Raw genomic sequence first — 23,625 nt, 5'->3', positions numbered from 1 at the left:
AATCAAATCGTCCAGTATTACTTTTATTCTTGGCTTCTTTTACAAAACATAATGATTTCAAGATTCATCCATGTTATTGCATGCATGAATAATTGTTTCATTTTATTGCTGAATACTGTTCTATTGTATGAATACACCAGGATTTATTTCTCTCTTCACCCATTGATGGACATTGGGTTGTTTCCAATTTATGGTGATTACAAATAAAGCTGTGATAAACATTTGTGTATGAGTCTCTGTATGGACATATGCTTTTGTTTCTCTTGAGTAAATACTTAGAAATGGAATGGCTTGGTTGGTATAGCATGTGAATGTTCAATTTTTAAGGAAACTGCCTAACCATATTTTTGTGATTTCAGATTCTGATTGTTCAATGATAATATATAGAAATACAATTGCTTTTTGCATTTGCTAGTGTATAGAAATGCAGTTGATTTCACTTTGTATTCTGTGGCTTTGTTACACTCACTTAATAGTGTCATTGCTTTTTTTTTTTTTTTAAAGATCCCTTAGGGTTTTTCAATAAAGGTGATCATGTTGTCTATAAATGTAGACAGTATTTGGGGCACCTGGGTGGCTCAGTCAGTTGAGCGTTGGACTTCAGCTCAGGTCATGATCTCACAGTTCGTGGGTTTGAGCCCTGCATCAGGCTCTGTGCTAACAGCTCAGAACATGGAGCCTGCTTCCGATTCTGTGTCTCCCTCTCTTTTTGCCCCTCCTCCACTCATGTTTTCTCTCTCTCTCTCTCTCTCTCTCAGAAATAAATAAACATTAAAAAATATGTATAGACAGCTTTACTACTTTTTCAATTTTCATGCCTTTTTTTTCTTTTTCTTGCCTTATTGCCCTGGCCAGGATCTCCACTATAAGATTGAATAAAAGTGGTAAAAGTGGATATTCTTATAACTTGTTTTTCTGCTTTTTCATACAAAGCTAATGATGGACTCATATGAATCAAAAAGAATTCTCTTCTCTTCTACTGTTGGGTAGATCTTGTGTAGAATTGGCTGTATTTCCTTTTAAATGTTTGATAAAATTCACCACTAAAGCCATCTGGGCCTGAAGTTTTCATTGTAGGACCTTTTAAAGTTAGAAACTCATTTTCTCTAATATAATAGGAACATTCAACTTAATGTATTTCTACTTTAGTGGATTTTGGTAGTTCATGTCATTTAAGAAATTGCCCATTTTATTTTAGTTATTGGAATATAATTTTCATAGGATTACCTTATTAGTCTTTTAATGCCCATAGAATCAGTAATGATGTCTTATTTCTTATTCATGGTGTTGGTAATTTGTGTCTTCTTTTTTCTTCATTATTAGTATAACTATGTTTGTCAATTTTTTTCTCTTTTCAAAGAAGCAGTTTTTGATTTTCTTGATTTTCTCTAGTGTTTTTATGTTTCATATTTTATTGACTTTTGCTCTAATCTTTATTATATCTTTTCTTCTGCTACTTCAGTTTGTTTCCTTTTTTTCTAATTTGTAAAGTGGAAGCTTAGATCATTGATTGGATATCTTCCTTTTTTCTCCCTTACATAAGTATTTAATGCTATCCCCCAGGCACTGCATTTTACATATCTTGTTGTACTGTATTTCCATTTTCATACAGTTAAAGTATTTTAAAATTAACTTTGTGATTTCTTCTGTGGCCTACAAGTTATTTGGCTGTGTGTCACTTAACTTAAAATATTTGAAGATTTCCCAGATATCATTTAAGGAAATTGATTTCTAATTTAAATCAGTGTGATAAGAGAACATACCATGTATGTGTTCAGTATTTTAAATTTTATTGAGTCTTGTTTTAAGACCCCAAATCGTCTATCTCTATAAATAGTTCACATGCACTTGAAAAGAATATGCATTTTACTATTGCTTGACAGAATTCTATAAATATGTATTTGGTCAAGTTGGTTGGTAGTGTTGTTCAAGTCTTAAATAGACACACTGATATTCTCTCTAGTTTCTTTGTTGATTATTAAGAGTGGGATATTGAAATATCTAATTATAATTATGGATTTGTCTAATTCTGCCTTTAGTTTTCTCATGTTAATCTACATGTATTTTGAATCTCTGATAATAAGTACAAACACATTTAGGAGATTTGATGCCTCTTAAAAAAATTTACCCCATCATCATTATGAATTTACTCTCTCTGGAAATATTCATTTTTCTGAAAACTATTTTGTCTAATACTTGTATAGCCACTTCTGCTTCCTTTTGACTATTGTTTTCACAGCGTATATCTTTTGGTATCAATTTACTTTTAACATATTGTATATTTATATGTCAGGTGTGTTTCTTTAATACAAGATAGAGATTAGCATTGTTTATGTTTTATGTAATTTAACAATATATATACCTTTAACTTGAAATATTTGGAAATTTATTTCTAAGTATTTCATATTTTTGAGACTATTTTAAATTCTACTATTTTCTTTCTTTTTCTATCTTTTTTGGTTATTTATTTTACAAATTTATTCAGGCATAATTGAAGTACAATAAAACTGTACATATTTAAATATATAATTTGATCATTTTTGACTTATATATGCACCCATGAAACTATTACTACAGTCACATAATGAATGTTTCCATCACCAAACTATTGTATTGCAGGAGTATAAACTGTTATGTGAATATTGATGTAGTCAGGTTTAAATCTACCATCTTGCTATTTAGGCTTTATTTGTCCTTTCTGTTCTTTGTTCTTTTTTCTTTTCTTACTTCTTTTTTCTCTGTTGCTTTTTCTTGTCAGATTAGTTTTTTTTTAATAATTCTATTTTATCTCCATTGTTAACATATTAGCTATACTTCTTTATTTTCTATTCTGTTGATGTAGACTTTACATTACATAGTTTTATTATCACAGTCTGTCTTCAAATAATATATTATCACATAAGAAACTTACTAACCTTGTTTTTCCATTTTGACCTTCCTCAGCTTGTGCTATTTTTGTAGTCAATTTTACTTACAAATCTACAAGCCACATAACGTATGGTTATTGCTTTTGCTCTAAGGAGATAAGAAATGAAAAAAAAATGCCTTTGATACTTTATCACAACTTAACCTTTCCTGTGATCTTCATTTCTTTGAGTAGATCTACATTTCTATCTACGTTTACTTTACTTCTCCCTGAAGAACTTTCTTTAGTGTGTTCCATAGCTCTAGTCCGCTGGGGATGAATTCTCTCGATTTTTGTAAACCAAAATAAATTTACTTTGACTCTCATTTTCAAAAAGATATTTTTTCTGGGTATAGAATTCTAGGTTGGCAGTTCTTTTCCTTTTGTGCTTTAAAGATGTTGTTCCATTGTCTTCTCGCTTGCGTGGTTTCTTGAAAAGTCTACTTCATTATTTTTTGTTATTGTTCATAATGTGCCATTTTTAGTCTTGCTGCTTTCAGGGCTTCTCCCTCAACTCCCTAGTTTATGTTAATTTTATTGTGATATGCCTTTGCACAGTTTTCTTCTTGTGTCTTCTGCATGAGTTGTGGTGAACTTGTTGGATTTAAGGATTTCTGTATTTTATCAAATTTGGAATATAAGGTGATTATTATTTCAAATATTTTTCTACCCCCTACCTTTCTGGGTCTTCAGTTATCCTTATGTTAGGCTTATTGTTATCTTCCCACAACCCACTGATGGCCTTTTTGTTTTTATTTTACTCTTTTTTTCCTATGTATTTCATTTTGTATAGTTATATTACTGTATTTATAAACTCACTTATTTCCCCTTCTGTAAAGTTTATTCTGTTTTTAATACTATTTGGCATGATTTTTATTTCATATATTTTATTTTTCAGCCTTAGAGGTACAGTTTTTGTTTTTTATTTTCCACTTCCCAAAATTTCAGGTTTCCCATACCTTCTTTTTTAGATCTAGATATCTAAATATCTAAATCTAGATATCTAGAGTATCCAAATCTAGATATGGATTATCTAGATTTTAACTTAATATATACTATCAACATATTTAAGTGTGGTTCTTTTATTTTATTTTTTATTTTTTTTAACATTTATTTATTTTTGAGAGACAGAGAGATACAGAGTGCAAGCAGGGGAGGTGCAGAGAGAAAGGGAGACACAGAATTTGAAGCAGGCCCCAGGGCTCAAACCCACAAACCACAAGATCATGACCTGAGTCAAAGTCGGATGCTCAATCAACTGAGCCACCCAGGTGCCCCTATTTGAGTATGGTTCTAATCATTGATTTTTCTCTTGGATTTGCATCATACTTTCCCACTTCTTTGCACATTTGGCCATTTTTGGTTGAATGCTAACACATGTGAATTTTAGGTTGTTTTCTGGATTTTTGAAGGGAGTAATATTTTCTTTTTCTTTTATTTTTTATTTAAAAATTTTCTCTTTTAATGTTTATTTTATTGTATTTTATTTTATTTTGAAGGAAAGAGAGACGGAGCATGAGTAGGGAGACAGGGAGACGCAAAATCTGAAGCAAGATCCATGCTTTGAGCTGTCAGCACAGAGTTCAACACCAGGCTTGAACTCACAAGCCATGAGATCATGACCTGAGCTGAAGTTGGAAGCTTAACTGACTGAGTCACCCAGGAGCCCTATGGGACTAATATTTCAAATATTTGAGAGCTTTGTTCTTGGATAAAGTTAAGTTACATGGGTCCAATATTATCCTTTGGGGCTTCCTTTCAAGGTTTGTTAGTGAGGGTTCAGATACCCTTTATTCTAGACTAATTTGCTAACAGAACAGTACAGTACTTCCGAGGACTCTACTACATACTCTGTATTAGATGGTCTTTTTACTCTGGCTAGTGAGAATAGATCCTATTTCTGGACCAATTTAGCCTTTGAGAATTGAGCTGCCTCTTTCTAGTGGTTCCTTTCCTGGCCTCACTACTCATGTGCAGATCAGTACCTAGCCAGACACTCAAGGGAAACTCTTCTATAGCACCTCTCCTGCATTCTTCCTCTTACTAGCAGACTTCTCTCCTCTTTGTTACTTTGCTTTCAAGGTTTCAGCCACTTTTACCCCCAAAATCTGTGTTCTGTCTCTGAAACTCAGCAAAATTGCAGTCTCTCTTTTGATTCTCCTCCTTATGTTGTGGCTTGGAAAATCTTCTCATGTAGTGAGCTTGGGCCTTTGTAGGGATCAAATCATTTGTTTCTGCTTTCCCAGGGATCACTGTCCAGTGCTTCCTGTTGTCCAGTATTCATTTTATTATTCCATATCTTGATCTTTGGTCTGTTTGTTTTTTGTTTTTATAGAGAGAGAGAGAGAGAGAAGATCCTAAGCAGGCTCCATGCTCAGTGCAGAACACAACATGGGCCCAATCCCATGACCCTGGGATCATGACCTGAGCCCAAAAATGAAAAGTTGGATGCTCAACTGGATGAGCCACACAGGTGCCCCTCTTTTGTCTGTTTTCAAAATTTTTTAAGGATATAAGGCAAATCTGGTACTTTTTACTTCATCATGGCTGGACCTATGTTCTAAATGCAGAAAAAAAAAGAAAAAAAGAAATTTATAGTAAAAATAGAAGATCCTATCACACAACTCAGGGCGAGAATACAACCAAGATTTGAGTATAAGGAATTGATCATATTCAGCAACCCAGGTGATGCTTTCTTTTTCTATCTCTTATCTCTGCATCTCTCTATCAGTCTCTGCTGACTGGTTGTTTTCTGTTTCTCCAGGCTGTATGGTTAAATGTGTCCACTTCAAAATAAGTCAGGCAGAGAAAGGCAGATACCATATGTTTTCACTCATATGTGGATCTTGAGAAACTTAACAGAGGACCATGGGGGAGAGGAAGGGGGGTAGGTTACAGAGAGGGAGGCAAACCATAAGACACTCTTAAATACTGAGAACAAACTGAGGTTTGATGGGGGATGGGAGAGAAGGGAAAGTGGGTGATGGGCATTGAGGAGGGCAGCGGTTGGGATGAGCACTGGGTGTTGCATGGAAAACAATTTGACAATAAATTATATTTAATATAAAAAATGTGTCCACTTCACAGGTGTCAGATTTACATATTATTGTTCTATTAACTTGCAGAAACTTCTTGAGGTATTTTCCTTTACAACATTAATTTGTTTGCAAAAACAGTTTGAGGTTCCTAGAAAACATGTAATTAAATATTATTTTAACATTATTTTACCTAAGAATGCTGATTTGAATTTACTATTTAATATGGCATTATAGTTAATATCAAAGTATTCTGCACATCATTTGTTTACCCTTGCACAATCTAGTTTCACTCAATTTTAAAAACAGTTGTTATGGTTTTATTGATTTACTCATAATGATGTCTCCATTTGTTCTTGAGTGATTACAACTGATTTGGAATCCATATGTGTCTACAAATAATTTAAAATTTTCTGCCATTGTGTATTTATGTTCATGTGTACTCAATTTTATATTTTATTCTATTGTCTGATTAACATTAAGGCTTTCCTGGAAGCTGTGATATCTTCTCAACTTTGCCTCAACTAAATTGCTTGGTGCTATCAATAATTATTTTTTATTTGAAATGTTTCTTAAAAACAAAGCATATTAATTGTCTTTGTGGCAATTTTTCTATCATCAGACACCTTACTACTGATGTTTTCCCACCACAAAACACAGATATCACACCTTTATCTTTAACAAATTAAGAGCTGATTTGGAATGAAATTGAAAGTTTATAACTATACATCTCCTGGCAACTTATGGTACCATGTAGAAGAATATAGAAGAAATGCTACTGAATATCATTGTATAACTACGACATTGAGGGTTTTTGAATGAAAGTGAGTGATAGGTCAGGTCAAGTATGCAGTTCAGTTCAAACATTGTCCAAAATATTGGTTGAACAAATAAGTGAATAAATATTGAATGTAATGTGAGCTATCCCCATTCATAAATTAACGATGAATCTCATTGAATTGAGAAGAAATAGATCATCTGAAAATACTGTATAATAAATATGTGATTATATTCACTATTACACAACCTGGTTGTCTTTCTTAATTAAAAGTTTGTCTTAATTAATTTAAAAGCTTGCTGCTGTTTGATTTTAAAAATAATGTGTAGATGTTTCTTGAAAACACATTCATTGTTGATTTTATACCTTCCTGGACTGTTTGGATTTATTTTTACCATGTGAATTTCTTTCCAAGAAATAAAATAAAAATGCTTGTTAAAAATTCAAAATGAAAAAAAAATTACAATAAAAAACTCATTACTAAGACTTGACACCAAAAGCACAATCCATAAAAATAAAAATTGATAAATTTGACCTTATCAAAATTTAAAACTTCTGCTATGCCAAAGACTGTGTTAAGAAGATGAAAAGACAGGAGCCCTTGTATGGCTTAGTTGGTTGGGCATCTGACTCAATCTCAGCTTAGGTGTTGATCTCATGGTTGTGAGTTCAAACCCCATGTTGGGCTCTGTGCTGGTCACAAAGCCTACTTAAAAATAAAATACTTAGGAAGATGAAAAAACAAACTACAGAGTAGGAGGAAATATTTGTGGATCGTGTATTGACAAGGAACTTGTGTCTAGAATCTATTAAGTACGTTCAAAGCCCAGTTATAATACAGCAAATAATCCCATTACAAAATGGGCAAAAGACAGCAAGAAATATTCCACTGAGGATGATAAACATATGGGAAATAAGTACCTGAAAAGATATTCAACATTCTTGGCAATTTGAAAGGGCACATTCAAACCACAGTGCAGTCTCATGCACCCCTATCAGAATGGCTAAAATTAAAAAAAAAAAGATAACACAAAATCCTGGTGATGGTGTTGAGAAACTGGTTCACTCGCACATTGATAGTGCAGATTTTAATGGTATAGCCACTCTGCTAAAGAGTGTGGCAATTTCTTAGAAAGCTAAGCATGTATTTAACAAATGATTCAGCAAATGCATTCTGTCATTTATCCCTAGAGATATGAAAATGTACATTCACACAAAAACCTATACATGAATATTCAAAGCATCTTTATCTTAATAGTTAAAAACTAGAAATAACCCAAATGTTCTTCAATGGATTAATGGTTAAATAAACTGTGGTCCATACTTCCTATGAGACACTACTCAGCAATGAAAAGAGAACTATTGATACATCCTTTCATGGATTTCAATGGAATTATGCTGAGTGAAAAAGACCACTCTCAAAAGGTTATATGCTGTATGGTTTCATTTATATAACAGTTTTGAAATGGCAAAATGATAGAAATGGAAAACATGAGCTGTTTCCAGGGGTTAGGGAAGGGAGTTGGGAGGGATGGTGCACTGTGGTTATAAAGGGTAGCACCAACAAGCCTAGTGATGGAACTCTTCTGTGTCCTGACTGTTGTGGTGGTCAGACCAATCTACACATATGATAAAATTGTATGTATGAAAATTACATACACACATCGACACAAATGAGGGCATGTAAAACTAGTAAAATCTGAAATAGATCATTGGATTTAATCAGTATCAATTTCCTGGTTGTGATGTTATGCTATAGTTATGCAAGATATTATCATTGAGTGAAACTGGCTGAAGGATTTTGGGGATCTTGCTGTATTATTCCTTGAAACTGCATGTGAATCTACAGTTATCTAAAAGTACAAACTTAAAAAAGAGTGGTTATTCACTGCTATTATGAATATACTACTGTAGTCTGTACTTAGCATTGCTATAGATATCAATCTGAAGAATGATATCGAGTAACTCATTGGATCAAGTCAGAAAATTCTGGGGGACAAAAAAAGAAAAGAAAAGAAAGAAAGAAAGAAAGAAAGAAAGAAAGAAAGAAAGAAAGTAAGTAAGTAAGTGTTGGAGACTCTCCTGAAAGGAGTGATTTAATGAATCCTGAAGGGGATGCTGAGAGGCTGGAGTGTCTGGTCTAACTGGAGAACATGATCAAGTCCTAGCATTCATGTCATAGATCCAGGTTGGGTAGAAGGACACTGAAAGAAGCTCGACTATAGGCTGTATTTTCTGGAAGCAGATGATGAGATGGAAGTTAGGGTGTTTATTGGGGATTAGCATGGATAAAAGAAAGGTGATCATAATAGATCTCTGAAGGGAGCTCTACCCAATGGCTCAGGCATTAGATGTAGATCACTTTCATTGAGCAGAACCTCATGTGAAGAGGCTATCTGCCACTGAGGCAGATCCTGAAAGAGCTGAGTGTTGGAGAATGTCTGCTTGCTGCACTTCCCAAAGCTGGGCAACAAACCCTGCCTGGAATGCGGATGCAGGTAGTGTATTTTTATGTCTATCACAGTTGACATACATAGATCCAGGTCAGTGATGGAGTTAATACTGAACTCAAACAAATAGTAAAAATAAATAAATACAATGGAATTTGGAGAAAGAGACTGGGAACAAACATGCAGGTCTTCTTAACAACATGAGAGGATGTAACTTCATCTAAGAATAAAAGTGACATTGGAAGGCTTTGGCTTCTTTCTGTAAATTGATGAAGATATGTAATGAATGTGGCATAGGCTTCGGTCTTTGAGCGCTCACTTTTTTTTTTTAATATCCCATTCTAGATAGTGTTTGCAATTGTTGGATTACTAAGAAATACTAGTTGAAATCATGCAAGGGATTTTATTATTATAATGGTTATTTTGGCTTTGCAGAAAAAAATGTTTCCACCCACCCACTTCCTGGTCTAAGGGACAACCTGCTACCTATCAGTCAGTTGCAGAAAATGTTGACAAAGTCTCACTCACTGAACTGATTTCACCCTCCATTTGAGCAACAGGATATTTTACAGATATGAGAGGCTGCTGTTTATCCTCCATTTAGGACTCCCTCAGTGTGTTCATAGAGATGGTTAGAACTGGCAGGTAACAGAGGAAAAACTCTTCAAAGGAGCCTGTTATCATTTTCTTATTCCTGTTGAATGGAACCTGAAAAAGCTATTGTTACATTTCTTATGGAGTTCCCCAACGCCTCTTAGAAATGAGCCATATTTAGTTTAAAACAAATTTCCTGAAGTAAACAGTATATTTCCCTGATTTTCATCTCTCTTGGTGAGCTTCCAAAAAACTTGGAAGTGAATTAGTGTGCAATTTGCATCCAAATCTTAGCCAAGGGGATGTGGTTTATTATAATACATGGTCCTCCTAATTATTGAACAGCCCAAGAAAACTCGGCCCAGTGTGCATCTGTTCTTGCTTGACCACACTGCCAAACATAATTTGGCAAGCACAGAAATGTACATTGAGCAGACCTACAGTCTAATTTGCATTAGAGTTTGTGGTAATTATATGAAAGCTATAACTGAATGAGCTTGTCCTCTCTTTTTTAGATCACTTCATTTCTAAAAAATAAACAAGAAGCAAACCCCTCAAAGAATTTCCTTTTATATGTGTCTTTGAGGTTTCTCAATGTGATTTAATCATTGCCCAAGTGTTAGTTCTGCTTATACATGAAGAAAAAACATCTTTCCCGCATATTTCATGCAGACTTTCTTCTATTAGCCTTGATGTCTATGGGTCGACTGTGCATGTTTCAATATATATTTGATATCATTGCTCAAGAGAATGAATTAGGCTACTGCTGACCAGATGTCTGCATTATTTGGGAATTCGCATCCAAGAATCAACAAATAGGTTCATCATCAAATTGTTTTAAGGAGTAATAAGTAGTCATTGAAAGAGCTGTAAATTAAAAATCACAAAGTTCTCACTGAGATATTATCTTTGTTGGACAACCTTAAATAGACCACTAATCCCTCTGATTCTCAGCTTTTTTATCTATAAAATGGGGATATTGATGCCTCCTTTGTGTACCTTATATAGTTTATGGGGGTCTCAACTGGAAGAAAAAAATATTTAAAAGTATTTTGGTGTTGGGGCACGTGGGTGGCTCAGTTGTTTGATGGACTCCTGATTTTGGCTCAACTCATGATCTCACAGTGGTGAGATCAAGCCTTGTGTCAGGCTCTGTCCTGGGTGTGAAGCCTGCTTAGGATTCTCTCTCTCTCCCTCTCCCTCTGCCCTACTCAGGTGCACGTGTGTGCTCTCTCACTCTCTAAAAAAAGTGTTTTGGTGTCAAAAGTATAAAGGATAAAGTTGTTTAAAATGATATTATTATTAGCTACAAACCAATACATACACCAAGTCTGTAGCAAATAATGTAGCCTACTGCACAAACTACGTTCAGAGACCATCAGGGAATCTGAAGCTTTAGCTGGTGGGGGTTCTGGCAGTTGGGGTGATTATGGCTCAAGTGCTCTAGAGTTGCACTGTCCAATATGGTAGCCACTAGCCACATGTATCGATTGAGCACTTGAAATGTAGCTAGCTTGAAATAAGATGTGCTGTAAGTACAACATATACACAAGATAACAGACTGAGTATAATAAAAAGAGTAAAAAACCTTATTAATATTTTTCCAATGATTGCAGTACATTGAGTTAAATACATGTATTTTCAAATTGTCTCTGTTGCTTTGACTTTTTGAATATGGCTTCTAGAGAGAAGAAAGAGGGAGAGGGAAACCAAGAAACAGACTTTAACTATAGAGAACAAATTTGTTACCAGAGGAGAGGTGGCTGGGGGAGAGGTGCGGGAACAGGTTAAATAGATGATGGGGATTAAGGAGTGCATTTGTGATGAGCGCCAGGTGTTGTATGGAAGTGTTACATCACTATATCGTACAGCTGAAACTAATGTTACACAGTATGTTAACTAGCTGGAATTTAAATAAAACCTTTAAAAAGTAAAAACATGGGGGAAAAATAAAGAAATTTAGCTTCTAGAAAACTGGAAATTATATAAATGACTTACATTATATTTCTCTTAGACAGTGCTACTCTAGGGCACGGATCTATGGGATATGTGAATTCTATCCAGGGCTAAAGCCAGAACCAGGAAATAAACAGGCAATTGAAGCACAAAGCAGGTGCAAAGCAACAGGATAGTGACCGGGGACCCCAAGCCAGAATTAGTGGATTCGGAAGGGTGAGTAGTAAATGGAGCTTAGAGGTATTTTTTGGAACATGTATTAGAATTGCACTTACAGAAAGCCCTTGGCTTTGTGGGTGGAGAGGGAGCTATTGAGGACACCAACCAGATCAGACATACCAGTATTATTCTTCAAAAACTATTATATTTAATAAAACCGCAACAGTCTAGAGCGTTCAGGGAATGCTTTTTTTTGTGTGTGTGTGTGAATGTTTGACCGTTCTGGTCATTTTAGTGTTTATCCTTTAAATATCAAAGCTAAGACAAAATTTGAAGCATTTCATATGGAAATATTTCTTAAAATATATTAGGAACTTTTTGTCTTCTTGTACAGAATATACTGAATGTAATTTTTGTGGCATCGAATTTATATAAGGTAATTATCATGGATGTAAATTATAATTTTCTATAATGTATTAATGATCTACGAAATATTGTGGGGTTTGATTAGAGAGTGGCTGTTTGCTCCAACACTAAATGGCCCCAGCTGGGAATATGGTTCAAGCTATGTCTGTTTCTATATCTCTCCACATTTCCTTTTGCTACCAATCAGCACATTCTTATGTTCTCAATGTGTCTTCAAATAGCAGTCTTCACCCATTAATCTGTTGTGTCTCGTTTGTATCTGTTGTATCTGTTTGTATCTCCAGAGTGGGGCTGGAAGTGGGGACAAAGAAAAACAATTAAATGGCTCTTTTACAGTGTAGAAAAAGCAAGTGTAAATATGTTGAGTAAGGACCTGAGGATTTTCCACCTACGCACAAGTTAATGATGATGGATTTCGTGACATTTTGCTTTATCACAGGCATTTTTTTTGGCCGGTTCAATGTTAGGCACTATCATCTAAGCTTGCTTGCTTGAGAAATAAAATTTCAAATATTTGAGATTTAAATATGATACATTTTGCTGTGATACAGAGTCAGAAATAATAGACCCTTCCTGGCCTGCCAAACAAGATGCATCTCTTCCTATCAGGAAGGGACATAATGCTTTCAGCTTATTGGGATCAACACTAAACTATGCCTTCTGCAGCACCAATCTCACATCAATTTAGAACTCAGGTGTCTTCTATTATTCACATGCTATTTGGCATGGCATTCTGTACAAAGTACAAAATGCCTTTGCCGACTATTTAGTAATGTTATTTATAAACTTATTTAGACTATAGCTCTGTTAAGCTATCATGTGAACTACATGAAATACCCATATTAGACATGTGTTAAGTTTAAAAGTAGAAAGTCAGATTTCTGGTTAGGTCAGTGATCATCAATGGATATTTTTATGTCTTTTATCATGTTTTCATCATTAACTGTACATTTAGTGAGCATAAAGACATTTAATCTAAGCTTTATGATAACCAAAACTATGGGTTCAACCATTGTAGATTTAGTGAAATGTGTACCAAAAAAACCCCAAAAAAGTTACAATGCCCTAGTTTCTTTCTGTCTGTGAAACTTGAACTTGTTGGAGCTGTGCATGCCACAAATTATAATCACTAATTGTTGAATCTGAAAGAGCAGCCAGTTTGTTGTCACTAGGGGATAGATGCCCATTCATTGTTTAGCCACACAGGGCTGTGATCCCTGTGAGGTGACAGCACACATGTAATCCCAGGAGACAGTGCATCTGAGTCAAGGGCAAAAGAAACTGGAGTAATCTTGTCTTGGCCACGTAACAGCTGTATGATCCTTCCTTTCTGTACTAAATTCCTCTCTACTTATCTGTGACATAGAGATGGTAATAATACCTACTTCCTGGCATCTTGTTACACTAGCTGTTGTTATTGTTGTATTTCATTTCAGTGATGGTTTTTAAACAAATCTGGGAAAAGAAACATGATTTTTTTTCTCTGGTTTTTGCTTCTGACACAGAATAGCAAATGTGGTTATTAGATATTGGGTTTTAGAGTGATTCAACCAAGGTGACCAACTTTGCAGAATGACATCTATGGCCTGTGAGGTAAAGCAGTGCAAGCATGTATAATGAGAAACCCCACAAAGAGATGATGAAGTTTTACACCAGAAAACAGACCATTGATTTGGCCAATATAGAGAGCTGTATACTTATGTGCCAATAAAGACACATGTAGGCAGAAGAATATGATGTAAATACAAGTGATCCAGCACTTTTTATTTTATTTTTTATTTAAAAAAAAAATTTAATGTTTATTTTTGAGACTGAGAGAGATAGAGCATCAGTGGGGGTGGGGCACAGAGAGATGAAGACACAGAGTCCAAAGCAGGTTCCAGGCTCTGAGCTGTCACCACAGAGCCTGACATGGGGCTCAAAGTCACAAACAGTGAGATCATGACCTGAGCCAAAGTCAGACGCTTAACCAACTGAGCCATCTAGGCGCCCCATGAAAAATAAATATTTCACCACAAATCTAGTGAAACAATTACTGAATTATTCTAAATGAGTTTATGTATTTATGTACATATGTATGTATGTATGTATGTATGTATGTATTAGAGGGTGTGCGAGCAGAGGACAGACAGAGAGAGTGGGAGAGAGAGAACCCCAAGCAGGCTCCATGCTGTCATCTAGGCACCCAACTCAGGGCTCGATCCCATGAAGTGTGAGATCATGATCTGAGCTGAAATCAAGAATTAGAGGCTTAACCAACTGAGTGACCCAGCTGCCCCTTGAATTATTCTAAAAATATTGTTAGAACTATTCTTTAAATCAAAACTTATCATTTTAGCAGTGTTAATGTCATATGTTGAGTGCCTTCTTCTTGAATGTTTATTCTTGTTTAATGTTCATAATACCTCTTTTATTATTCCCATATTACAAATGAAGAAATGGAGGCACAAAAGAACGTATTGGGTTGTATTATTATCTAGCTAGTAAGTAGTAGAGGCAGTATTTGAACCGAGTCAGGTTGTTCTTAGCTATCAAGTAAGGGCAGAATGATTCTGACAGCTATTTTAGCTTAAAATATTAACAGGGATCAGTTTATAGGACTAATACTCAAAAGTGATAATTGCATTAATTACTCTACTTTATAGAACACATAGACTGATCAGTTGACTCGAATTGTCCTTAAAATGTTTCTCAACATCATCAAATATAGAAGAATTCAAATATATAGAATAATTCAAATATAGAAGCATTCAAAGCATTTTTTGTGTTGTTATTGAAGTTCACAGAAATTGTACCACGAAATATATATAGCCACAAATTCTAGACAAAGAATCATGATACCTCCAGAAGATTATCTTTTGGATGACTTCTATGTAGCATCTACACCAGTCATGCCAGATCTTAGGTTGATGTGTTCATCTTTTTAGCCTGCTGTAATAAACTTCCATAGACCGAGTGGCCTGCAAAATACAGGCATTTATTTCTCACATTTATGGAGCCTAAAAGTCTGAGACCAGGGGGCCAGCATAGCTGACATTTGCACACTGCCAGCTTACTGTAGCCTCACAGGGTAGAGAGCAGAGAGGAGAAGCAAGCTCTCTATTGACTATTTATTTATTTTTAAAAAAATTTTTAGTGTTTATTTATTTTTGAGGGAGAGACAGAGCATGAGCAAGAGGGAGGCAGAGAGAGAGAGGAGACACAGAATCTGAAACAGGCTCCAGGCTCGGAGCTGTTAGCACAGAGCCTGATGCCGGGCTTGAACTCACGAATCGTGATATTATGACGTGAGCCGAAATCTGACACTTAACTGATGGAGCCACCCAGGCACCCCTTTTTATTATTTTTTTTAATGTTTATTTATTTCTGAGAGAGACACAGAGCACGAGCAGGGGAGGGGCAGAGAGAGGGAGACACAGAATCCAAAACAGGCTCTAGGCTCCGAGCTGTCAGCACAGAGCCCAACGTGGAGCTGGAACTCATGAACTGCAAGATCATGACCTGGGCCAAAGTAGGACACTTAACCAACGGAGCCACCCAGGTGCCCCTCTACTGACTCTTATCAGGGCACTAATCCTGTTCACAAGGGCTCCACCCTCATGACCTCATCTAATCCTAATTACCTCCCAAGACTCCACATCCTAAAGCCATCATGGGGGATGGGGGTGGTGGAAGATATCATCATACGATTTTGGGGGGAACACATTCAGTCCATAACAATTGAGTATAGCTATAATCCATTCAATTAGATCTTAATTCTAACTGTCCCATAAAAAGACCAAATTCCGTGGCATTATTAGAGTAAATCACCTATGTGAAAGCATTTTGAAAGCAACCACTCTACAATTAGTTTTAACATTAATTTGAACCCATGTTTTCCTTGACTGTGTACTCTATAGGTAAAGGTGGCTGAGTTTTAATTTAAAGCTTCCATATCTGCCCATTTAGATGCTTTGGGACTCCAGATCCATAAAATCTCTGTTAGGAAATGTTTATCCTTCTGTTGAGTGAAGCATACAGTGTGCCATCCGATAGCACAAGCTTTGATGATGGTGTGTGGGCTTGAGATCTCGAGACAATAAGAGGTATTCTTGTCTGGTACTCTGTAAATTACAGTAAGCTCCTTGAGAGTAAGAACTAGGTCTTATTTAACTATCCACTGTCAGCATCAAACCATGATAGACACAGTAAATGTTTGTAGATTTGAATTCTTTGGGGGTGACTCTTAGGTGTGGTGGTAGCAAGGAAGGAGAGAAACTATATGCCAAATACTGTGTCCCAGCCTGGTCACTGCTAGAGCTTTCATTCTTGTATTCTGCACAGGGTAGAGGCTAAGGGATTCAGTTTGGGTTCAGGGTAAGGTGTTTATGCTCCAGAAGCATAAAAAGGCTATAGGTCACTATCTGAATGGGGGTAACTGGGGGGCAGTGGGCTAGGTAAATAATCCCAGTAGTTCTTTACATGTATCTTCAGATTCTCCTACCCCAGACCCTCGGCAACATGGGGCAAAGAAGGATTAAGGTTTATCAAGTCTCAAGGAATATGAAGGAAGGATGTCAGAGCTGTACAAAATAAATGGGAATAATAAAATTCCAATCTGCACTATTAGTATTTCTATCAGTAATAGTACTTTCCATTTCTCCATTTGAATTTCTATTAAAGATGTATATGTTTAAATTAATAGGAGTTCTAGTTCTTAATTATGTATTAATACACTCCCTGTGACATAATTTTGTTTTTGCTCTTTGTCTCATACACACAGTATTTTATGGTGCTATAAAAATCTGTACTATGGATGTACACAGTGAAGTCTAGATTACTTAAGGTCAAATTCTATCCTTAGTCCTATAAGTGTTTAGAAAATTGAGATGAAAGAGGCTGAAATTTTGGATTTGATATCACTCAGCAATACCTTGCAACGAAATCAACTTTCCTTTGTGAAATCCAAAAGTAAACACTCATATCTGAATCTTACACTGAATCTAATATCAGAGTAACACTTAGACTGGGCTTGAGGCTGGAGAGGAGGGAAAAAGAGAAACTTCTTTATACACAGACTGTAACACTCTAGCATTTCACGCATTTCTAGGAAGCCTTATTTAATCTACCTTGTCATGTGCTGACATTTAATAAACACCTCATTCCTTTCCAGGTATTTTTAACAGTAAATCCCTGGCCAGTCACCAGTATTGAAATGACCAAATAGCTTCTCTCTTGAAAAATAAGGTTAATGGGAAGAATTTCTATTTTAGTATGATTTTCTTCATTCTGTCAACTGTATACATGTGCACATCTGCAATGCACATTGTTTGCTAGGAGGTAAACGTATTTTTTTGTCACGGTAATGATGCTTCTATGATATTATGCGTATAGTTCCATTTGAATGACACATAATTCATGACTCTTTCTTTGGTTAATATTTTCATGAGGATTTTTTTCCCCCCAGACCACTGCAAAATGTGCCTCCCTGTGCCTAGCACACATCCTCAAAGAATGCTAACACTTGACAAATTTGCTGGCTAATGTATAATCTGCAGAGAATATCCGCCTCATCTGACAAACACCATCTCAGCTCAGGAAGCCACGTTCAATCCGTCTATCAGATCTGACACTGGTGGTATCCACACAGCCCTTCCCAGCACACACCCTGCCTTTAAAGGCCTTCCCATCCCTGTTATTGGTCTCACAGATGATAGAGTATGACACTCCATAAACAATGAGCTAGGCCTTTTGTAGGCTGCTTTGCTTTTCTTGGCTTCAAACTGCCACTGAATGTCAAATCAATTTGGCTCTCATTAGAACAGCTTTATATGTGCAAATGTATTTGGGTCTGGTTGCCACTTTTTTTTCCCTACTTTTTTTCTCCTTTCTATTCCTCCTCTTCTCTTGAAGATGATGTAATTTTTCTCTAATCCATGCCAACACCTGTTTCTTTAAAAGAGAGAGAAGAGAGAAAAAAAAGAGAGAGAGAAAAGAGAAGAGTGAGAAAAAATGTTCAGTGTGCTGCTCTTTATCACAATCAGCACGAACACCAGGCTGCCACATTATGGCTCAAGTTTCCCCAGAACAAAGAGAAAAGGCCTTGTTGCCATGATATTGTACATCATGGGGGCCCAGATAAAGTCAGGAGTCTATGGAAACCTTGGTTCCCGATGTCTGGAGAGACGGCTGTCGAGATAGAGCAAGGTGTGTAAGCTGGTTTTATTGATAAGTGATGAAGCCGGCAATAAATCTGATGCTGTGCTTAAGGAAGTGGGAGCCAGAGCACCATGTTTGATGGAAGGCTGTTTTCCTCTTGAGTTGGGAGAAACAGAGGGCTACTCCTTAGAGGAGAGCACAGACTGAAAGAGGCACGGGAAGCTGAGCGATGAACAGACAGCTGGAAAGAGACAGACACACAAACTAGAGTCTGACCAGTGTGTGGTTTTTTAATGTTTATTTACTTTTGAGAGAGAGAGAGAGAGAGAGAGAGAGAGAGAGAGAGAGAGACTGGGGGAGTGGCAGAGAGAAAGAGGGAGACAGAGGATCCAAAGTGGGCTCTATGCTGACAGCAGTGAGCTCAATGTGGGGCTCAAACTCACAAACCACAAGATCACAAGGTGAGCAGAAGTTGGAAGCTCAATTGACTGAGCCGCCCAGGAGCCCCTGACTGGTGTTTTTATGTTGATGTGTATACACTTTTCAGTTTATGTGAGAGTGTTTTCACCCTGATACTTGGACTTTGAGGCCTTTGATTCAAGTAAGTCATTTTACTACTGAAAAGAAAATATACAAGTATCTGCCTTTTATTTAATTTTTTTAATTTTTTAAACACTTGCTTATTTTTTGAGAGGGAGAGCGAGTGGGGGAGGATCAGAGAGAAAGGGAGACACAGAATCTGAAGCAGGCTCCAGGCTCTGAGCTGTCAGCACAGGGCCCGACACGGGGCTCGAACTCACGGACCGCGAGATCATGACCTGAGCCGAAGTCAGACGCTTAATCGACTGAGCCACCCAGGCGCCCCTGTATCTGCCTTTTAAAGAAATGTGTGCCCCTGGAGCTTTGACTTAACTGCTACAATTCTTGTTGAATTTACTGATGCAAGAGAAATATGAAGTTGGGTGAGTTGAATCTAAATTCATAAACTAGGTAATTACTATAATTCTTAATATTGTGTGATACACCTGAGAAATTCAGGTGTTTGAGAATGCACAAATGTGTATGTGTTTACATGCGTACTTATTCATTTATTGAGCACCTATTAAATGCACTATTTCCAGGTGCATTGGGTGCATCCATGTATAAAATTCAAAATAATCCCTGACTTTATGGAATTTATGTTCTTTCTAGTGGACTCACAGACAATAATGAGCCTAAGAACTAATTGAAATATAAAGTCTATTAAAAAGTGATAAATGTTACCGAAACAAAAAAAGCATAGTAGGTAAAGAAGATTGAGAACACTTGTTCATGTTTGGTCACAATTTTTGATAGAGGAATCAGGGTAGATATCATTGAGAGGGTGACTTTTGAACAAAAACTTGAAAGAGGTAAGAGAGAGAGAGAGCTGTCTGTAAATCTGGGGAAGAAGCCACCAGCCAGAGGGAACAGACAGTGCAAAGACTGATTTGCATGCAGGAATAGAACACATGAAGGGCAATGTGGCCAGAGAACATGAGCCAGGGAGAAAACAGTAAGTGGGTCCATTGGAGAGATAATGGAGGTGGGTCCAGGTAATGAATATAATGCCCTCTAGGCCAAAGGAAAGCCAAAGATTTTGTACTTTGAGCAAAATGGGGATTTATTGGAGGATTTTGAGGAGAGGAATTATATGATATATGTGCCATGCATTTGTTTCCACCACAGCATGTTCGCTCAGATTGTAACCAGTTTGGAGTTTGTAGACTTTCTCAGGAAGTCTGATATATGAAAAAGAGTTAGGGCAAGGCACTTTAGGCATTTTGTGGGCTTTTAGAAGGGACTGTTAACAAGAATGAAAACCAAAACCACATCAAAAGAACTCTCTTAGGGTGTCAAAACCAAAATCTGGTGGGTAAACTATCAGAGAAGTAACTGGGGAAATTAGAAGTAATGACCTATTTATGATCCTAGAAGTGGGAGCACGGGATTTGTGTAGATTAAAGGAAATTAAAGTAAAAGTAATCTTCCTGTGCAGCAGACATTACAATTAGACAGACTTAAGTTTATACCCCAGCTATGTTACAATCAATCTGTGTGGTGTCAGACTAGCTAATTAGTATCTTTGAACCTTTGCTTCCTCATTGTAGAATGGGAATAATAATAACAGCTTTCTGTACAGTTGTTTTGAGGGTTAAATTATATATGCTATGTGTGCTTGGCATAAAGTATATGCGCAACACATTGTAGTTTTCTTCCTCTGTATCCTCCGTGGAATTCATACTCAACACACATTTTCAAATTATTTGAGAGATGTTAGTGACTGATTTGAGCAGTGGAGGAGGAAAGCATAATGAAATGGAAGATGTCTGATTAAATTTGACTCCCACACTAGCCCAGGAAGGTGATACATAAGGACTCACTCATCTACACACTTCTAGGCATCCCAAACCCTAAAGGTCACGATGCAAATCCAGGGTACTAGAAGGACATAAAAAAAAAGGAGGGGCTTCTTTTGGTGGCTATTTTGCCCATTCATAGACTGCTGCAGATTAAACTCAGCAAATATTTGTTAAAACAAATGTGGGTACTGAGGTAGAAAAAAGCATTGTGCTTACCCTTCAGAAGCTTCTGGTCTGGGGGAGGCGTTCCCAGTTGGGTGGGATTACGTGATTCTTTCTCCTTAAACATAGTTTCAACTCATTAAGGTTTTCATAAGCTGAATAAGAATACTATCTACTCCTTTTAGAAATATTCCTTTTGTTTGCTTGTTTGACAAGCAGTCACTATTATGTGAACGAGCAGGTATGGAAGGATGGGCAGAAACATTTCTGTTGTTAAATCAATTCACAACTGCAGAGTTATCATTCTCCAGAAGATTATTTTTCCAAGTTTAGGGTAGCTATACTCAAGGGTTGTGTTTGGGTGGCAGGGGGCAAGAGTTAAGAAACTTATTCTGTCACTGACATTAAGGAGCAAAATACTTTAATTCATGAATTTTCTGGCAGATAAAATCCCAGATCCTCTCAGAGTTGCTTTAATACACTGAAGAGGAAAATGAAGTAAAACTTTTAAGCCCTGAAGATTCTTAAAAATAGTCTTTAAAGGATAGAAAAAAAGAACAGAAAAATTCCTTTAAATTCCTGGGTCCCATAAATGAGATTTTAGTAGTGGCAAGTAAAACATATTGATTGGCACCAAAGTATAAGATCTTTGTCACCATCTGTTTCCTGATTGTGTCAGCAAGTATTTTTTCCCCACGAGAGTGTGAGAATACACCATAGCCTAAAAGTATCAAAGTGTCAATTATGCACCACATTTAAAAGTTGGAAGCCCAGTTCATGAAAGTCAGTGACAAAAGTCCTGATTCCTGTTTCTTCCTAAAGTGAAATCCTTGCACTTCATTCATTTTGCAACCTACAAAAAGACCGATGGCTCCAGGGCTCAAAGGGGGTGGGCAGAGAAAGAGGGGAGAAGTCATCTTCAATGAATATTTATTGAAATCCTCCCCCATGCAAGTCACTTTGCTAAGATATGAAGTTATTATGAATGCTATATGCAAATAATTTTTTAACAAGTATGGGGTGACAGGGAGGAATAAAGAGAGGAAAGAGGGACCAGAAGGAAAGAAGTAGGAAGAGAAGAAGAACGGGTAAACAGGCAAATGTTTGGGAGTCTGGGATAGAAAAATGAAAACAAGAGACACTGATGGAAATAGTTGAAAAATTAGGCCATGAACAGTGGGTGTTGGAAAGGATGGGAATCCTCGGAAAGATAAAAATCCAGCATTTTCAGGCTGAACTAGAGATTATCTTCACCTCTCTTCTCTTTTATCTAGTAATTTTCCTGTTGTTTAAATTTGACTCATGATATCCCTTTTTTGTTTTTGGTTTTGTTTTTTTTCTCTGTTATGCTCACTGCTATTTGGTAATTGCAGCTGGTGGTTAACTATGTGGCTTTCTTTGAATTCCTGCACATGTCATTTGGGGTTCTGGGTAGAGAGAAGAATTTCCTTCTTCTATCCGCTTTGATTATTTTTTTTGCCTATCGCCAATATTTGGTGGGGTTATCAGTCTCTACACATTCTCTTACCCAAGAGTGTTGCAGTAATGTGTTGAGGCCATTTCTGCATGACTGGAGGAAAGACTCCTGCTTAGGTCAGACAGTCAGAGATACCATCTGTCTGCTCAGGAGTTTCTTCCTTTTGCGGTAAATCCTGAGAAGTTGGTTCTCTGGGTTGGCAAAAATCTTTTCTTTATTTTGGAGATGGGAGACTGGGGATCCCACAGCACACTCAATGCTCTTAAAAGATAAATTGAGCATATAACATTTTTAAAGAATTTATTTAAGCGAATATTGATTTGCCTCAGGCAGTGTCAACCCAGAAGTGGCAAAGATCACTCAGCCAATAGGAGCTAGAGGAAAGATTTATATAGAGAAGGTATGGAAGCAAAAAAAAGGAAATTATTTGATTGGCTATAGCTTAAAACCTAGTTGGCTATGATTGGTTGTCCTTAATTTTTGATTTTATAACCTCAAGACTTGTACATGTTTAGATTTTGGTTTGTTTGCATAAGGCTGCCATAGCGTTTCAGCCTAATGACTATCTTTTAGTTTGTAACATCACAACACAAGGATTTGTGTTCTAACCAAGAGGTGTGGAGACTATTATAGAAATAGTGGCTTGACTGGAACAATCAAAACAATCAAAACACAGAACAAAGGCATGCCACTCTGCTCCTTTGTGCTCACTGGGGCCGACTTGTGTTGTGGGAGGGTCACTTTACCTGGTGGAAGAACCAGCTGGGCATTGCAACCAGCCACACCCTCAATTAAAGTCTGGGGCTTCGGATGTACAAGTAGAATAAATGTCTAAATTCTCTGTTCAGGTTTAACTAAATAGAGTATTAGAGCCTGCCAGATGGGTCTCTTGGCACTCTCTCAAATCATATATAGACATAATTAAAGTTACAGTTGTTTGTGTGGGTCTGGGAACTATGGGATACTTTAAGTATTGCGAGTTTGATTTGTGTTTGAACACACAAATCAAAGAGAGAACCCTTTTGTCAGAGAAATTTCAGATAAAGTATCAGAACCACCAGAAAACATGATCACTTATTCATTTATTCAGCAGAACTTAAACTAAGTGTCTACTATTTTCAGGATGCCATAAAAAGCACTGATATATTAAATAGGTTTCTTGAG

The sequence above is a fragment of the Prionailurus viverrinus genome, chromosome B3 (assembly GCF_022837055.1).
Source record: "Prionailurus viverrinus isolate Anna chromosome B3, UM_Priviv_1.0, whole genome shotgun sequence".
NCBI classification, from domain to species: Eukaryota; Metazoa; Chordata; class Mammalia; order Carnivora; family Felidae; genus Prionailurus; species Prionailurus viverrinus.
The sequence above is the reverse complement of the archived record's forward strand: the minus strand, read 5'-3'. Positions refer to the sequence as shown.